This window comes from Scyliorhinus canicula, chromosome 15 (assembly GCF_902713615.1).
Source record: "Scyliorhinus canicula chromosome 15, sScyCan1.1, whole genome shotgun sequence".
Classification (NCBI taxonomy): domain Eukaryota; kingdom Metazoa; phylum Chordata; class Chondrichthyes; order Carcharhiniformes; family Scyliorhinidae; genus Scyliorhinus; species Scyliorhinus canicula.
In genome coordinates this window covers 50,925,345-50,942,221 of record NC_052160.1, presented here as the reverse complement: position 1 = coordinate 50,942,221, position 16,877 = coordinate 50,925,345, and the positions used below count along the sequence as shown (strand labels likewise).

At 50.1% G+C, this 16,877-nt stretch overlaps 1 long non-coding RNA gene across 2 annotated transcripts in view; it reads left to right on the top strand.

The window, feature by feature from the left end:
- LOC119978105 overlaps positions 1–16,877 on the top strand; it is a 148,268-nt gene that overhangs the window by 82,338 nt on the left and 49,053 nt on the right. The window contains exon 4 of one of the 2 annotated variants that reach the window (XR_005463386.1): positions 142–545. The exons of the other annotated variant lie outside the window; for it this stretch is intronic. This is a non-coding gene — a long non-coding RNA (uncharacterized LOC119978105). Of the gene's footprint in view, positions 1–141; positions 546–16,877 lie in introns of those variants that run through there. 2 annotated transcript variants of the gene reach the window in all.

Below are 16,877 nucleotides of genomic sequence, written 5' to 3'. Positions count from 1 at the left end.
AGCAGGGTTGAATTAAAGAAGTCCCTCCAGTCATTGCCACCTGTCTGTGTAATACAAAGCCATTCCTCCTCACTGCTACTCAATTGGCCACAGATTCTGTTCTCGCCGCTGCATATAAAGGCCAAGTAATTCTTTTTGCAGGATGAGAGATTGCAGCTGTCGAGATGTGCACCAAAAAGTCTTGAAGGCCATGTGCAATGTTTAAAGCCACATTAGCAATGACAGCAATGTCAACAATTCTTTCCAAGCCTTCAGGTATGTGAACGTCAAAGAGACAAACCCACGAGTAAGAAATGTCCAAGGACAGGTAAACCTCGGTTTTGTGTTTCGTGAGCGCAGGCATGATGGCTGAATGGCCTCCAGCAACACCTTCTTATTCAATTTTCCAGGAGCTGGGACTGGGAATGGGCCTCAAGCCATCATTGTACACAACAGCAATTTGCATTTATGCAGAATCATTAATGGAGTTAAATGCCCCAAGGTGCTTCATAGGAGCGATTAGCCAACAAAACTTGACATGAACCATATGAGGGGATATTAGGACAGGTGACCAAATGCACTTTAAAAAAACTTATTTTGGATATGTGGGCATTGCTGCCTATGACAACATTTATTGCCCATCCCGAGTTGCCCTTCAGAAGGTGATGGGTGATCTGTTTTCTTGAACTGCTGCAGTCCATGTGGTGTCGGTACACCCACAGTGCTGTTAGGGAGGGAGGTCCAGGATTTTGACCCAGCGACAGTGAAAGAGCGGCGATATATTTCCAAGTCGGGATGGTGTGTGATTTGGAGGGGCAACTCCAGATGGTGGTGTTCCCATGTATCTGCTGTCCTTGTCCTTCTAGACGGTAGTGGCCATGTGTTTGGAAGGTGCTGCTTAAGGAACTTGGTGAGCTCCTGCAGTGCATCTTGTAGATGGTACACATGGCTGCCACTTTTCATTGGCGTTGGAGAGAGTTCATGTTTGCGGAAGGGGGAGCAACTGTGTCATGGATGGCATTGAGCTTCTTGAGTGTTGTTGGAGCTGCACTCGTTCAGTGAAGAGTAGTCCATTACACTCCTGACTTGTACCTTGTAGATGATGGACAGGCTTTGGGGAGTTAGGAGGTGAGTCACCTGTTGCAGGATTCTTAATCTCTGAACCTGTTCTTGCAGCCACAGTATTTATATGGCGAGTCCAGTTCAGGTTCTGGCCAATGATAACCCCCAGGTGTTGATAGTGGAGGATTCAGCAATGATATTTGCCATTGAATGTCAAGGAATAATAGTTAGATTCTCTCTTGTTGGAAATGGTCATACGGCCACTTGTGTGGTGCGAATGTTACTTCCAATTGTCAGCCCAAGCTTGGATATTGCCCACGTCTTGCAGCATTTGGGCATGGATTGCTTCGGTATGTGAGACCATAAGACCATGTAGTAGCAGAAGTGGGCCATTCGGCCCATCGGGTCTTCTCAATCAGATCATGACTGGTCTGATATGAAAATCCTCAAGTCCACCTTCCCACATTCTCCTCATAACCCTTAATTCCCTTGCTGATTAAACATCTGTCTACCTCAGCCTTGAACATACTTAATGACCGAGCCTCTACATCTCTCTGCGGTAAAGAATTTCACCGATACACTCACCTCTGAGAGAAGAAATTCCTCCTCATCTCTGTCATAAATGGATAACCCCTTACTCTGAGATTATGCCCTCTGGTCCTAGACTCTACCAGGGGAACAACCTCTCAGCATCTACCCTGTCAAGCCCCCTGAGAATCTTAAATGTCTCCTAATAAGGTCCCCTCTCATTCTCCTAATTCCATGAGTACAGACCCATCCTACTCAACCTCTCCTCACAAGAAAATCCCTCTATCCAGAACTAACATAGTGAACCTTCTCCAGACTGCCTCCATTGCCAGTATATATTTCCTTAGATAAGGGGGCCAAAACTGTTCACAGGATTCCAGGTGTGGTTTAACTTGTATAGTTTTAGCAGGACTTCCCTATTTTTATACTCCATTCCATTTGAAATAAAGACCAATACTCCATCTGCCTTCCAAATTACCTGCTGAACTTATTTGTGATTTATGCATGGGGACCCCAAATCCTTTTGTTCTGCAGTCTTTCTCCATTTAAATAATATTCAGCTTTTTTTATTCTTCCCACCCAAATTCAACATCAGTGAGCAGTTATTGCAAAGCAAATGCCGCTTGATAGTACTGTTGATGTCCCCTTCCATTACTTTACTGATGATTGAGAGTAGATTGATGGAAATTGGCTGGGTTGGATTTGTCCCGTTTTTTGCAAAGAGGACATACCTGGGCAATTTTCCACATTGCCGGGTAGATGCCAGTGTTGCAGTTGTACTGGATCAGCTTGGCTCGGGGAGCAGCAAGTTCTGGGAGCACAAGTCATAGGAACATAGGAAGAGGAGGAGGCCATTCAGCCCCTCGAGCCTGTCCTGCCATTCAATGAGATCATGGCTGATCTGTAGCCTCACTTTATGTACCTGCCTTTGGCTCATATCCCTTAATATCTTTGCTTAACAAAAATCTATCAGTCTAAGATTTAAAATTAACAATTGATTTAGCTTCAACTTCTGTTTGTGGGAGAGAGTTCCAAACCTCTACCGCCCTTTGCATGAAGAAGTTCTTCCTGACATCTCTCCTGAACGATCTGACCTTAATTTTTAGCCTATGCCCCCTAATTTTAGAATCCCCAACCACTGGAAATAGTTTATCTTCATCTTCCTGTTAATATATTGAAGACATCAATCGATTACCCCTTAACCTTATAAATGTTAGCGAAAACAGGTCTAAATTGAGTAATGTCTCCTCGTAACTCACCCCCTGTAATCCAGGTATCATTTTTGTAAACCTACATTGCACTCCCACCAAGGCCAAAATATCCTTCCTGAGGTGTGGTGCCCAGAACTGCTTACAGTACTCCAAGTGGGGTCTAACCAGGGTTTTGTATAGCTGCAGCATAACCCTTGTATGCATTTACTGTACGTGCCGAGTAGAATGCATTGACGTCGCTGTCGAGGCACCAGAGCATTGAAAATTGGCATGTGCCCGGCGTACGCCACGGTCTTAGCGTCATGACTGATTCTTCACCCAATCACCTTTCCCGATTGGGCGTTGTCCCATTTTGCTTCCATGACCCTTAACACCTTTGCTGACGAAAATTTAGGGGGTGGTTCTTGGTATCTGTTGTAACAGCTCTAGTAATATTTGAGAGAGAGAATGAGACAGATAGAAATAGATATTTTAAGAAAGGAGAGGGAGGAGAGGTTATTCACCAGGACGATTCATTTAGAGGAGTGAAGGTCTGTTTCCCATTGGGCCGAATTTTAAAAGCACAAGTGAACCCTGCAGAATTTCCCTGCTCAATTATCCCCGTAGTAACATAAAGGGTTCCTACAATGCAATGACAGGAACTCCATTATAATATATTTACGTTCAATTAGTAGGCCTCTCCACTGTAACCAGCCCCCACACTGACTTGAAAGAAAATTTGGAAAACTCTGCCCAGTGATTACCTTCGCTAAAGGGTAAGTGGGAGTGGATTCTCCATTACTCAATGCTGTGATCGAGATTCCTGCTTGGACGGAGAATGGATCATCCCATTAAAAACGGGTTTAGTGCCGGCATTGTGATGTTCAGATCCCCCACCGGTGTTCTCAACGCGCTATGTGCCCCGCACCGGCTTGAATAACTGAGGTGCCCCCCCAAGTCCATCGGGAGACCCATCTCCTCTTTGCGATGCAAATCCTATCTCTCCTGCTGACAAGTGGGGCCATCCTCCCATTACCATAGAAATAATGGGTTACCCCCCGCATAGCACGCACGCCTGAGGGTGACCCAAACCCCTCCTCCACTGACCTTCCACCCCCTCCATCAGACATCCCATCTGACCCCCCATCAGTCATCCCATCAGATCCCCTCATCAGACCGTCCCATCATTAACTATCATCAGACCCTCCCCCCCCATCAGAGCCCCTATCAGATGCCCCATCAAACCCCCCAATCAGTCATCCCCATCAGAGACACCCATCAGAAACTCCGATCAGAGACCCTCATTGGAGAGCCTCATCAGAGGTCTCCTCTGAGGTCCCATCAGAAACCACATTAGTCACCCTGCCTGAAAGCTGAAGAGTAGTTCATGTGGTACAGTGAAAGATTACTGAATTTTCATTTACTTTGCCAAAAGATCTGCTGCCTCAGACAAAAGTTTGTAAAGCAGCAGCTGTTTCAAGTGTCAGAGGCTTCCTCAAAAGTCTCTTGAAAGGACTTAAAATCCATTGAAAGCCTTTGAAATGCAAAACTCCCATTCAAGGGTGGCACAGTGGTTAGCACAACCGCCTCACAGCATCAGAGACCCGGGTTCAATTCCAACCTTGGTTGGTAGTGTGGAGTTTATACATTCTTCCCGTGACTGTATGGGTTTCTTCCGGGTGCTCCAGTTTTCTCCCACAGTACAAATATGTGCAGGCTAGGTGGATTGGCCATGTTAAATTGTCCTTTAGTGTCCATGAAGGTTAAGTGGTGTTATTGGGTTACTGGATAGGGTGGGGGTGTAGGCCTTGGTAGAATGCTCTTTCAGAAGGTCGGTGCAGACTCAATGGACTGAATGGCCTCCTTCTGCTCTGTAATGATTCTATGATTCTAATTTCACACAGCATTACATTTCACTAGACAGTGACTGGCAGTTTTCTTTGTCCAGACACAGGTGCTTGATGGATTGTTGATCTATCTTTCCCTTCATGCTTAACTGCATCTCAAGTGCCTTGGTTTGATGCTAAGCACAATGTTTATAAACACTCTTGCTATGAATCAAAGTTCCTTCTCACAGCAGAAGCAGTTAAGTGCTTTCTGCTGCGAATAAGAGGATAGGGTGACTGATGGGGCCAACTGATGGGGTGACTGATGGAGGAGGATCTGATGGGGGCTCTGATGGGTGACTGATGAGGGGCATCTGATGGGGTGCATGGAAGGGCTCGGGGTCACGGGGAGCTCAGTGGAGAGGAGGATCAGTTCAACTGTGCTGTGCGGGGTGGCGGGGGGGTGATCTAATATTCCCGTGGTGGTGGTGGTGGGGGTGATGGTCATGCTTGTTAGCTATTGGGAGGGGGGGCAGGATTAGCATTGTGGGGGTCAAACCGCCTGCTCAAAATGGTGGTCTGATACTGGAATTCCAACGGAATCCGGCGAGTTCCCCCCAAGCATAAATGAGCATAATAAGGGGAAAGACGCATCCTGGGCCCCATTCTTCGCACCAGCCCCGATTCTCCATTGGTGTGAGTACTTAGGCTCCTGAATAGAGAACACCAGACCTGGTTTGCAGTGTACAAGTAAAATTGTGCTGCCAAATGCATTTGCATCGTAGGAAACGCACCACCTTTACCTGGTGTTTTCTTCAAACAGTTGCTGATGTGGAATTTGTCTGTTGACCTATGGGCAATGACAAAGTAGACCTATCGCTGCCTAGTTTGTGGATTCAATTCCAATAAACACTGGCAAAATGAGAGAATAAAATCCAATGAGTGAACGCAGGCTTTGGTCAATGTCGATATTGAGCAGCAATGATGTTCTGTGACAGCAAAATTTGGAACTTGTTGCCTCGGAATCAAATCAATCTCTGTTTGAAATATTATGACGCATGCACCAGGAAAGGGCAATGAATTGTGAAAAAAATTCCAGTGTAATGAAAACGTTTATTTGATGTTGAAAGGGTGAATTTCCTGATGTTGCTGTGCTCAACTAAAAAAGATGTATAGAAATGTAAGCTTCTGCATGATATTAAAACACGACTATGACATTTCAAAATACATTTTCTAGCTCATCTCCAACCTTACATCAAAACAATCATTAAGAATTTATTGAAAATGATCCTTATGGACATTACATGAGAAATTGTGTGCATTCTGAAACTGAACAAGTTTTTCACAACTCAAGCGGCCGAGATGTGACAAGTGACTAGACAGACTGATTGAGGAGGACATGTGTCAGGGTTTCTTTTGCACTGGACTGTGAAGAGCTCTGTTCCCTTACAGTCCTGTATGACTCCCATGATGGCCAAACAAGCCCTAATATTTTGACTGTGTGATTGCCAGCTCCCATGGCCTATGGAGATGTAGTGCTTCGTAAAGAAGAGAGGAACGCTGAACTTCGTCCTCACCCCATCTGACTGCCAGCAGAAGTGTTTCAGAATTATTTTTGAAGCAGGTGTGCAGGTGGGATTCCCCAAGTCCTCAGTTTGCGTGGTCTAATTCTATAAGTACTACATTGCGAACTCCATGATTACATAACAACATAAGAACCAGAAGCAGGAGTAGGCCATCTGGCCCCTCGAGCCTGCTCCGCCATTCAATGAGATCATGGCTTATCTTTTGTGGACTCAGCTCCACTTTCCGGCCAGAATACCATAACCCTTAATCCCTTTATTCTTCAAAAAACTATCTATCTTCATCTTAAAAACATTTAATGAAGGAGCCTCAATTGCTTCACTGGGCAAGGAATTCCATAGATTCACAACCCTTTTGGTAAAGAAGTTCCTCCTAAACTCAGTCCTAAATCTGCTTCCCTTTATTTTCAGGCTATGCCCCCTAGTTCTGCTTTCACCCGTCAGTGGAACCAACCTGCCCGCATCTATTCTATCTATTCCCTTCATAATTTTATACGTTTCTATAAGATCCTCCCTCATCCTTCTAAATTCCAACGCGTACAGTCCCAGTCTACTCAACCTCTCCGTGTAATCCAACCCCTTCAGCTCTGGGATTAACCTAGTGAATCTCCTCTGCACACCCTCCATTGCCAGTACATCCTTTCTCAGGTAAGGAAACCAAAACTGAACACAATACTCCAGGTGTGGCCTCACTAACACCTTATACAATTGCAGCATAACCTCCCTAGTCTTAAACTCCATCCCTCTAGCAACAAAGGACAACATTCCGTTTGCCTTCTTAATCACTTTTTGCACCTGTAAACCAACTTTTTGCGACTCATGCACTAGCACACCCAGGTCTCTCTGCACAGCAGCATGTTTTAATATTTTATCATTTAAATAATAATCCCTTTTGCTACTGTTCCTACCAAAATAGATAACCTCACATTTGTCAACATTGTATTCCATCTGCCAGACCCTAGCCCATTCACTTAACCTATTCAAATCCCTCTGCAGACTTCTGGTATCCTCTGCACTTTTTGCTTTACCACTCATCTTAGTGTCATCTGCAAACTTGGACACATTGCCCTTGGTCCCCAACTCCAAATCATTGATGTAAATTGTGAACAATTGTGGGCCCAACACTGATCCCTGAGGGCCACCACTAGCTACTGGTTGCCAATCAGAGAAACACTCATTAATCCCCACTCTTTGCTTTCTATTAATTAACCAATCCTCTATCCATGCTACTACTTTACCCTTAATACCATGCATCTTTATCTTATGCAGTAACCTTTTGTGTGGCACCTTGTCAAAGGCTTTCTGGAAATCCAGATGTACCACATCCATTGGCTCCCCGTTATCTACCGCTCTGGTAATGTCCTCAAAAAGTTCCACTAAATTAATTAGGCACGACCTGCCCTTTCTGAACCCATGCTGCGTCTGCCCAATGGGACAATTTCCACCCAGATGCCTCGCTATTTGAAATGAAAAATGAAATTAAAATTGCTCATTGTCATGAGTAGGCTTCAATGAAGTTACTATGAAAAGCCCCTAGTCGCCACATTCCGGCGCCTGTTCGGGGAGGCTGGTACGGGAATTGAACCGTGCTGCTGGCCTGCCTTGGTATGCTTTAAAAGCCAGCGATTTAGTCTTCCCTACTACCGACGTTAAGCTCAGTGGCCTTTAATTACCCGTTTTCTGCCTACTTCCATTTTTAAACAGTGGTGTCATATTTGCTAATTTCCAATCCGCCGGGACCACCCCAGAGTCTAGTGAATTTTGGTAAATTATCCACTCGTGCATTTGCAATTTCCCTAGCCATCTTTTTTAGCACTCTGGGATGCATTCCATCAGGGCCAGGAGACTTGTCTACCTTTAGCCCCATTAGCTTGCCCATCACTACCTCCTTAGTGATAACAATCATCTCAAGGTCCTCACCTGTCATAGCCTCATTTCCATCAGTCACTGGCATGTTATTTGTGTCTTCCACTGTGAAGACCGACGCAAAAAACCTGTTCAGTTCCTCAGCCATTTCCTCATCTCCCATTATTAAATCTCCCTTCTCATCCTCTAAAGGACCAATCTTTACCTTAGCCACTCTTTTTTGTTTTATATATATGTAGAAACTTTTACCATCTGTTTTTATATTCTGAGCAAGTTTACTCTCATAATCTATCTTACTCTTCTTTATGGCTTTTTTAGTCGCTTTCTGTTTCCCAGTCCTCCAGTCTCCCACTAATCTTTGCCACTTTTCATGCTTTTTCCTTCAATTTGGGCAGCACGGTAGCACAAGTGGATAGCACTGTGGCTTCACAGCACCAGGGTCCCAGGTTCGATTCCCCACTGGGTCACTGTCTGTGTGGAGTTTGCACGTTCTCCCTGTGTGTGCGTGGGTTTCCTCTGGGTGCTGCGGTTTCCTCCCACAGTCCAAAGACGTGTTGGTTAGGTGGATTGGCTATGATAAATTGCCCCTAGTGACCAAAAGAAAAGGTTAGGAGGGATTATTGGGTTACGGGGATAGGGTGGAAGTAAGGGCTTAAGTGGGTCGGTGCAGACTCGATGGGCTAAATGGCTTCCTTCTGCACTGTATGTTCTATGTCTCTGTTACTCTCCCTTATTTCCTAAGATATCCACGGTCGATTTTCCCTCTTTCTACCATCCTTCCTTTTTGTTGGTATAAACCTTTGCTGAGCACTGTGAAAAATCGCTTGGAAGGTTCTCCATTGTTCCTCAACTGTTTCACCATAAAGTCTTTGCTCCCAGTCTACCTTGGCTAGCTCTTCTCTCATCCCATTGCAATCTCCTTTGTTTGAGCACAAAACACTCGTGTTTGATTTTATCTTCTCACCCTCCATCTGCATTTTAAATTCCACCATATTGTGATCGCTCCTTCCGAGAGGATCCCTAACTATGAGATTATGAATCAATCATGTCTCATTACACAGGACCAGCTCTAGGACCGCTTGTTCCCTCATAGGTTCCATTACATACTGTTCTAGGAAACTATCGCGGATACATTCTATAAACTCTTCCTCAAGGCTGCCTTGACCGACCTGGTTAAACCAATTGACATGTAGATTAAAATCCCCCATGATAACTGCTGTACCATTTCTACATGCATCAGTTATTTCTTTGTTTATTGCCTGCCCCACCATAATGTTACTCCTATCAGTGACTTTTTTGCCTTACTATTCCTGATTTCCACCCAAATGGATTCAACCTTATCCTCCATAGCACCGATGTCATCCCTTATTTTTGCCTGGATGTCATCCTTAAATAACAGAGCTACACCACCTCCATTACGATCCACTCTGTCCTTCCGAATAGTTTGATACCCTCGGCTATTTAACTCCCAGTCGTGACCATCCTTTAACCATGTTTCAGTAATGGTCACTAAATCATAGTCATTCACGATGATTTGCGCCATCAACTCATTTACTTTATTCCGAATACTACGAGCATTCAGGTAAAGTACATTTATGTTGGTTTTTTTACCTCTGTTTTGAATCTTAACAACTCGATCAGTAACCTCTCCTAAGTTATATTTCCTCTTAACTTTTCTCCTAATTTTCCTTGTCATTGAACCCATATCTTCATGTAACAACCTGCCGCGTCGCTTACCATTTATATTGTTACTTCCCGTTTTATGTCTTTTAATATTAATGGGCCTATTCACTGAGCTCCCCTCAGTCACTGTACCCTGTACTGTGGCCCTTTTTGATTTTTGACTATGACTTCTCTGCCCTACACTTTCCCCCTTACTGCTTTTTGTTTGTGCCCCTGTTTCACTACCTTCTGACTTCCTGCATTGGTTCCCATCCCCCTGCCACATTAGTTTAAACCCTCCCCAACAGCTCCAGCAAACACCCCCCAGGACATCGGTTCCAGTCCTGCCCAGGGGCAGACCGTCCAGTTCATACTGGTCCATCCTCCCCCAGAATCAGTTCCAATGCCCCAGGAATTTGAATCCCTCCCTCTTGCACCATCTCTCGAGCCACACATTCATCCTATCTACCCTGACATTCCTACTCTGACTAGCTCGTGTCACAGGTAGCAATCCTGAGATTACCTTTGAGGTCCTACTTTTAAGTTTAACTCCTAACTCCCTGAATTCAGCTTGTAGGACCTCGTCCCGTTTATTACCTATATTGTTGGTGCCTATGTGCACCATGACAACTGGCTGTTCACCCCCCCAGAACTTCCTGCAGCCGCTCCGAGACATCCTTGACCCTTGCACCAGGGAGGCAACGTATCATCCTGGAGTCTCGATTGCGTCCGCAGAACCACCTGTCTATTCCCCTTACGTTTGAGTTCCCTATCATTATAGCCCTGCCATTCTTCTTCCTGCCCTGCATAGCAGAGCCAGCCACGGTGCCATAAGCCTGGCTGCTGCTGCCTTCCCCTGATGAGCCATCTCCCTCAACAGTATCAAAAGCGGTATATCTGTTTCGCAGGGAGATGACCGCAGGGGACACCTACACTGCCTTCCTCTGTCTTTTAGTCACCCATTTTCTATCTCCCTCAGTACCTTTCACCTACGGTGTGACCAACTCGCTGTCCTCAGCATCGCGGATGCTCCGAAGTGAGTCCATCCACAGCTCCAGAGCCGTCAAGTGGGCTAACAGGAGCTGCAACTGGACACACTTCTTGCACATGAAGGAGTCAGGGACAGGGGACGTGTCCCTGAGCTCCCACATCGCACAAGAGGAGCATGACACGGGTCTGGGATCTCCTTCCATGTCTTAAACCTTTAGTTAACTTATACAACTACAATTCCAAAAAATGAAAGAAAATATAAATAAATAAATTAGACAATGAAAAGAAAGACCACTTACCAGTCACTTACCAGGGTTAAAAAGCACCTCCTCCCCACCTAGCTTAAAATTCCCAAACTCACTCTTAGCTGTGTCTCACTCTGGCTGTGTCTTCTCTGGCTAACTGGGAGAACTCACTGGGAGTGAGTTACAAGTTGCTCTTTTAAATTGGCCTGAGTTGACTCCCCCCCCACCTGCTTTTAGATCAAAGTAGATGAAGGTGACTGACACTTAACTGTTATGTGAGTGGGTGGGGCAGCCCTTGTTAACCTTCACTGCACAATTCTAGATTAATTTAAATTCCTGTAATTTAAAAAGGAACAGTCTTACCGATTGAATTCAATTTAATTCAATTCCCACCTAGCTTCAAATTCCCAAACTCACTCTAAGCTGTGTCTCACTCTGGCTGTATCTTCTCTTTCTCACTGGGAGACCTCAGAAGGTTATTCATTAGGGTGGCAGTGTGGCCGTGGGAGGGGGAGAGGGGGAGAGGGGGGAGAGGGAGGGGGGGGGGGACAGGCCGAGCAGCCGGAGTGCCCCCCCTACAGGGCTGGGGCAGTGCCCAGGCACCGACCGCCATCCTGCTGAACACCCACTGACCGACCATACAACTCGGCCCCTGGTTTCTACGCAGTAGCACCAGCCATATGGATCCACCCCCCCCCCCTCCACTACACTCCCCCCCCCCCCCCCCCCTCGACACTGAACACCCCGCCCAACTGGCAGCCACCCACCAGGGGACCATCCAGGGCCACACCCATGGCAGCCCCCAGTGAGGGCAATGTCAGCCAATGGTGACCCGGCAGAAGGGACAGGCTCCAGGACCGGGGGCACTGGCGGATAACAGGCCGGGGGTGAGGGGGTAATGTGAGGGGGTGAGGATGAGTGGTGTGGGCATCCAAAATGGCCACCCACACAGATCGATGGGACGTTGGCCAACACAGAGACATAGACAGGTTGCAGCTTACAAATATACAAGGGCTTCAGCCCGGACCTTGCAGAAACTAAGTGTGGTAGTCACCACTGATGTATTATACTGTATATATATGGGTTTTACGGTAAGGCCCCAGTACTACAGGTACGAGGGTAGATTCCTGCCTGCTGGCTCTGCCCAGTAGGTGGAGTATAAATATGTGTGCTCTCCGTACAGCAGCCATTTCGCCAGCTGCTGTAGGAGGCCACACATCTCAGTGTAATAAAGCCTCGATTACATTCTACTCTCGTCTCGTCGTAATTGATAGTGCATCACTAAGGCAGGCCGTTGAAAGGCCAGCCCGGGACAATGGGCTCGAGGTAGAAAGTAACAATATCTGGCAGACTTGGTGGCGCCGGTTTCCTTAGTTAGGAAGACCTACATGCCTCGGACACTAATGGCCATGACCGACTGGGACCCGCCCCGTCATCGAGGTGTCCACCACCAATTGGTTGAGATCGATCAGGGTGATCGAGCTCTGATCGATCCATTGGAAATCTATCTGGGACCACCCAAAAGTGCGGCAAAACCTGCAAGGGATAAAAGGTGCTGCACAGCCCACCACTCGCTCTCTGAACCACAGACGACAACAACAGTGATACCTGCACCAGCCAAGGAGAGAACCATCCACGCCATCCACAGAGGGACCAGAGACGGGGACCAGCAACAGACATCCAGCACTGCCAGGCGACGGATTCCAGATAAGGTCATATCTGCTCTGTACTTGCCATTTATCTGGACGTGAAGTTCGGGTCGTTCTTGTGTGTTAATTTAGAGTGCAACTAGTATGTGTGTGTTGACTGTGTGTGCGTGTAATAAACTATTACTGTATTGAACAACTTGTGGTCATTTGCCCACCGTATATGGGTTACAGACACACACTGTGGTTTCAAAGGTACAACAAGGGTCGGGGATGCGGGCTGCGGAGGGGGTGGCGGTGTGGAAGGGTGGGGTGGGGGTTGTGGGTCAAGGGGTGTGTGTGGGGGGTTGTCCACACATGTGTCTTGGGGGTTCCGCAATTAAGCGGGGTCTCACTTTCTCGCCCAATGCCGACCTCCAGGTCGGCGACCTCCCTTTCCTCCGGGCCACCTATCCACATTCAGTGCCTTCTGCTTGAGCACGGTGAGGGGCCGCACATCTAGTGGTCCCCCTCCAGTCACCTCCCGCTCCCGGCAGTTGTGCGTGCCTTTTCTTGGGGGGGGGGGGGGGGGGGTGGTTAGGGGTGAGGAGCGGGAGGTTAGTGCCAGGGGCACAGAGCAGCCGACTCCCCCTGGCCGCCCTGAGGAGGTTGTGCAGTCTTTCCCAGCACTGGATACCAGTTCGGACAACGTTGCCCACGGCGCTGACCAATTAAAATAATGTTTCCATCTCCCAGCTTCAAGTTATTATTTGCTGTTTTTATTTTTAGAATCATAGACTCAAACAATAAGTTGCATTTATATAATGCCTTGACTTTAGTCCCAAGGCATTTCAAATGTAACAAAATTTGACATCAGAGCACATCAAGGCCTGGAACATTCGTGATCAAAAACTCCATCAACTTGACGCTGCTGCGCATCTCTACCAGGTCCTTCCAAGCCTGGCTGCGACCAAAATGCGCAGTGCAGGGTTTCCTGTGGAACTCCATTGGAGTGGAATAGATTCAGAGAAAGACAGGGTAAGCATTTTTGTAGCACTTGATGCTGCATGTTAAGTTTTTAAAGGCACAGTTTGAAGGTTAGGGAATGGATTATTGCAAATGAACGTTAATGGGTGGGAGAATGGATGGGAGAATGGATGGGAGAATGGATGGGTGAATGGATGGGTGAATGACTGAATGGATAGGTGGATGAGGAAGCAAAGAGGGACCAGGGTATTTGGGCAGGTGGTTGAGGTGGACAGGTGAGTGAGTTGGCAGTTAGGTGGGTGGGGTTTGCAGGTGAGGGAGGTGAAAGATGGGTGGGGTGGGTGGGATGGGTCAGGATTTAGGTGAGTAAGGGGATAGTCTAAGGAGGGTGGAGCGATGCCTGGGTGAGATGAGTAGTTTGGACTGGGGTTAATCAAGTGGTCAGGCGGGCAGAGCAGTTGGGTCAGAGGAGCGTAGTTGGAGGGTAGTTGGGTCAGCGGAGTAGTCGGATCAGGGGAAGAGTTGGGTTGGGGATAGTCAGAAGGGGGTAGTCGGGTGGGGGAGGGAAATTGGATCTGGGAGGGCAGTTGGATTGAGGGAGTAGTCAGATCGAGGGAATAGGTAGATTGTGGGGTAGTCAAGTTAGGAGGAGGGAAGTCAGTTCGGGTGAGCGTAGTCGGGTCAGGGAAAGGAAGTTGGGTTGGGGGAGGATAGTCGGGTTGGGGAAGGTAGTCAGGAAAGGGGAGTAGTCGGGACAGGGAGGTAGTTGGGCCAGAGAAATGTAGCCAGTTCTGGGGAGGGTAGTCAGGTCGGGGGAGGGTAGTCGGGTCGGGAGAGGGTAGTTGGGTCGGCAGAGGGTAGTCGGGTCGGGGGTGGGTAGTCGGGTCGGGGAGGGTAGTCGGGTCGGGGGAGGGTAGTCGGGTCGGTGGAGGGTAGTCGGGTCGGGGGAGGGTAGTCGGGTCGGGGGAGGGTAGTCAGGGTCGGGGGAGGGTAGTCGGGTCGGATGAGCGAAGTCGGGTCGGGAGGGCAGTCGGGTCGGGAGAGGGTAGTTGGGTCGGCAGAGGGTAGTCGGGTCGGGGGAGGGTAGTCGGGTCGGGGAGGGTAGTCGGGTCGGGGAGGGTAGTCGGGTCAGGGTAGGGTAGTCGGGTCGGGGAGGGTAGTCGGGTCAGGGGAGGGTAGTCGGGTCGGGAGAGGGTAGTTGGGTCGGCAGAGGGTAGTCGGGTCGGGGGAGGGTAGTCGGGTCGGGGAGGGTAGTTGGGTCGGGGGAGGGTAGTCGGGTCAGGGTAGGGTAGTCGGGGGAGGGTAGTCGGGTCGGGAGAGGGTAGGTGGGTCGGGGAAGGGTAGTCGGGTCGGATGAGCGAAGTCGTGTCTGGGAAGGTAGTCGGGTTGGGGGAGGGTAGTCGGGTCGGGGAAGGTAGTCAGGTCGGGGGAGGGTAGTCGGGTCGGAGTAGGGTAGTCGGGTCGGGGAGGGTAGTCAGGTCGAGGGAGGGTAGTTGGGTCGGGGGAGGGTAGTCAGATCGAGGGAGGGTAGTCGGGTCGGGGGAGGGTAGTCAGGTCGGCAGAGGGTAGTCGGGTCGGGGGGGTAGTCGGGTCGGGGAGGGTAGTCAGGAGAGGTGAGTAGTCAGGACAGGGAGGAAGTTGGGCCAGAGAAATGTAGCCTGTTCTGGGGAGGGTAGTCAGGTCGGGGGAGGGTAGTCGGGTCGGGAGAGGGTAGTTGGGTCGGCAGAGGATAGTCGGGTCGGGGGAGGGTAGTCGGGTCGGGGAGGGTAGTCGGGTCGGGGGAGGGTAGTCGGGTCGGGGGAGGGTAGTCGGGTCGGGGAGGGTAGTCGGGTCGGGAGAGGGTAGTCGGGTCGGGGGAGGGTAGTCGGGTCGGATGAGCGAGGTCGGGAGAGGGTAGTTGGGTCGGCAGAGGGTAGTCGGGTCGGGGGAGGGTAGTCGGGTCGGGGAGGGTAGTCGGGTCGGGGAGGGTAGTCGGGTCAGGGTAGGGTAGTCGGGTCGGGGAGGGTAGTCGGGTCAGGGGAGGGTAGTCGGGTCGGGAGAGGGTAGTTGGGTCGGCAGAGGGTAGTCGGGTCGGGGGAGGGTAGTCGGGTTGGGGAGGGTAGTCGGGTCGGGGGAGGGTAGTCGGGTCAGGGTAGGGTAGTCGGGGGAGGGTAGTCGGGTCGGGAGAGGGTAGGTGGGTCGGGGAAGGGTAGTCGGGTCGGATGAGCGAAGTCGTGTCTGGGAGGGTAGTCGGGTTGGGGGAGGGTAGTCGGGTCGGGGAAGATAGTCAGGTTGGGGGAGGGTAGTCGGGTCGGAGTAGGGTAGTCGGGTCGGGGGAGGGTAGTCAGGTCGAGGGAGGGTAGTCGGGTCGGGGGAGGGTAGTCAGGTCGAGGGAGGGTAGTCGGGTCGGGGGAGGGTAGTCAGGTCGGCAGAGGGTAGTCGGGTCGGGGGGTAGTCGGGTCGGGGAGGGTAGTCAGGAGAGGTGAGTAGTCAGGACAGGGAGGTAGTTGGGCCAGAGAAATGTAGCCTGTTCTGGGGAGGGTAGTCAGGTCGGGGGAGGGTAGTCGGGTCGGGAGAGGGTAGTTGGGTCGGCAGAGGATAGTCGGGTCGGGGGAGGGTAGTCGGGTCGGGGGAGGGTAGTCAGGTCGGGGAGGGTAGTCGGGTCAGGGTAGGGTAGTCGGGGGAGGGTAGTCGGGTCGGGGGAGGGTAGGTGGGTCGGGGAAGGGTAGTCGGGTCGGATGAGCGAAGTCGTGACTGGGAGGGTAGTCGGGTTGGGGGAGGGTAGTCGGGTCGGGGAAAGTAGTCAGGTCAGGGGAGGGTAGTCGGGTCGGAGGAGGGTAGTCGGGTCGGGGGAGGGTAGTCGGGTCGGGGTGGGTAGTCGGGTCGGGAGGGTAGTCGGGTCGGGGGAGGGTAGTCGGGTCGGGGAGGGTAGTCGGGTTGGGGGAGGTAGTCGGGTCGGGGAGGTAGTCGGGTCGGGGAGGGTAGTCAGGTCGGGGGAGGTAGTCGGGTCGGTGGAGGGTAGTCAGGTCGAGGGAGGGTAGTTGGGTCGGGGAGGTAGTCGGGTCGGCAGAGGGTAGTCGGGTCAGCAGAGGGTAGTTGGGTTGGGGGAAGGTAGCTGGGTCGGCAGAGGGTAGTCGGATCGGGGGAGGGTAGTCGGGTCGGGGAGGGTAGTAGGGTGGGGGAGGGAAATTGGATCTGCGAGGGTAGTTGGATTGAGGGAGTAGTCAGATCGAGGGAACGGGGAGGGTAGTCGGGTCGGCAGAGGGTAGTTGGGTCGGGGAGGATAGTCGGGTCAGGGGCGGGTAGTCGGGTCGGCAGAGGGTAGTCAGGTCGGGCGAGGGTAGTCGGGTGTCAG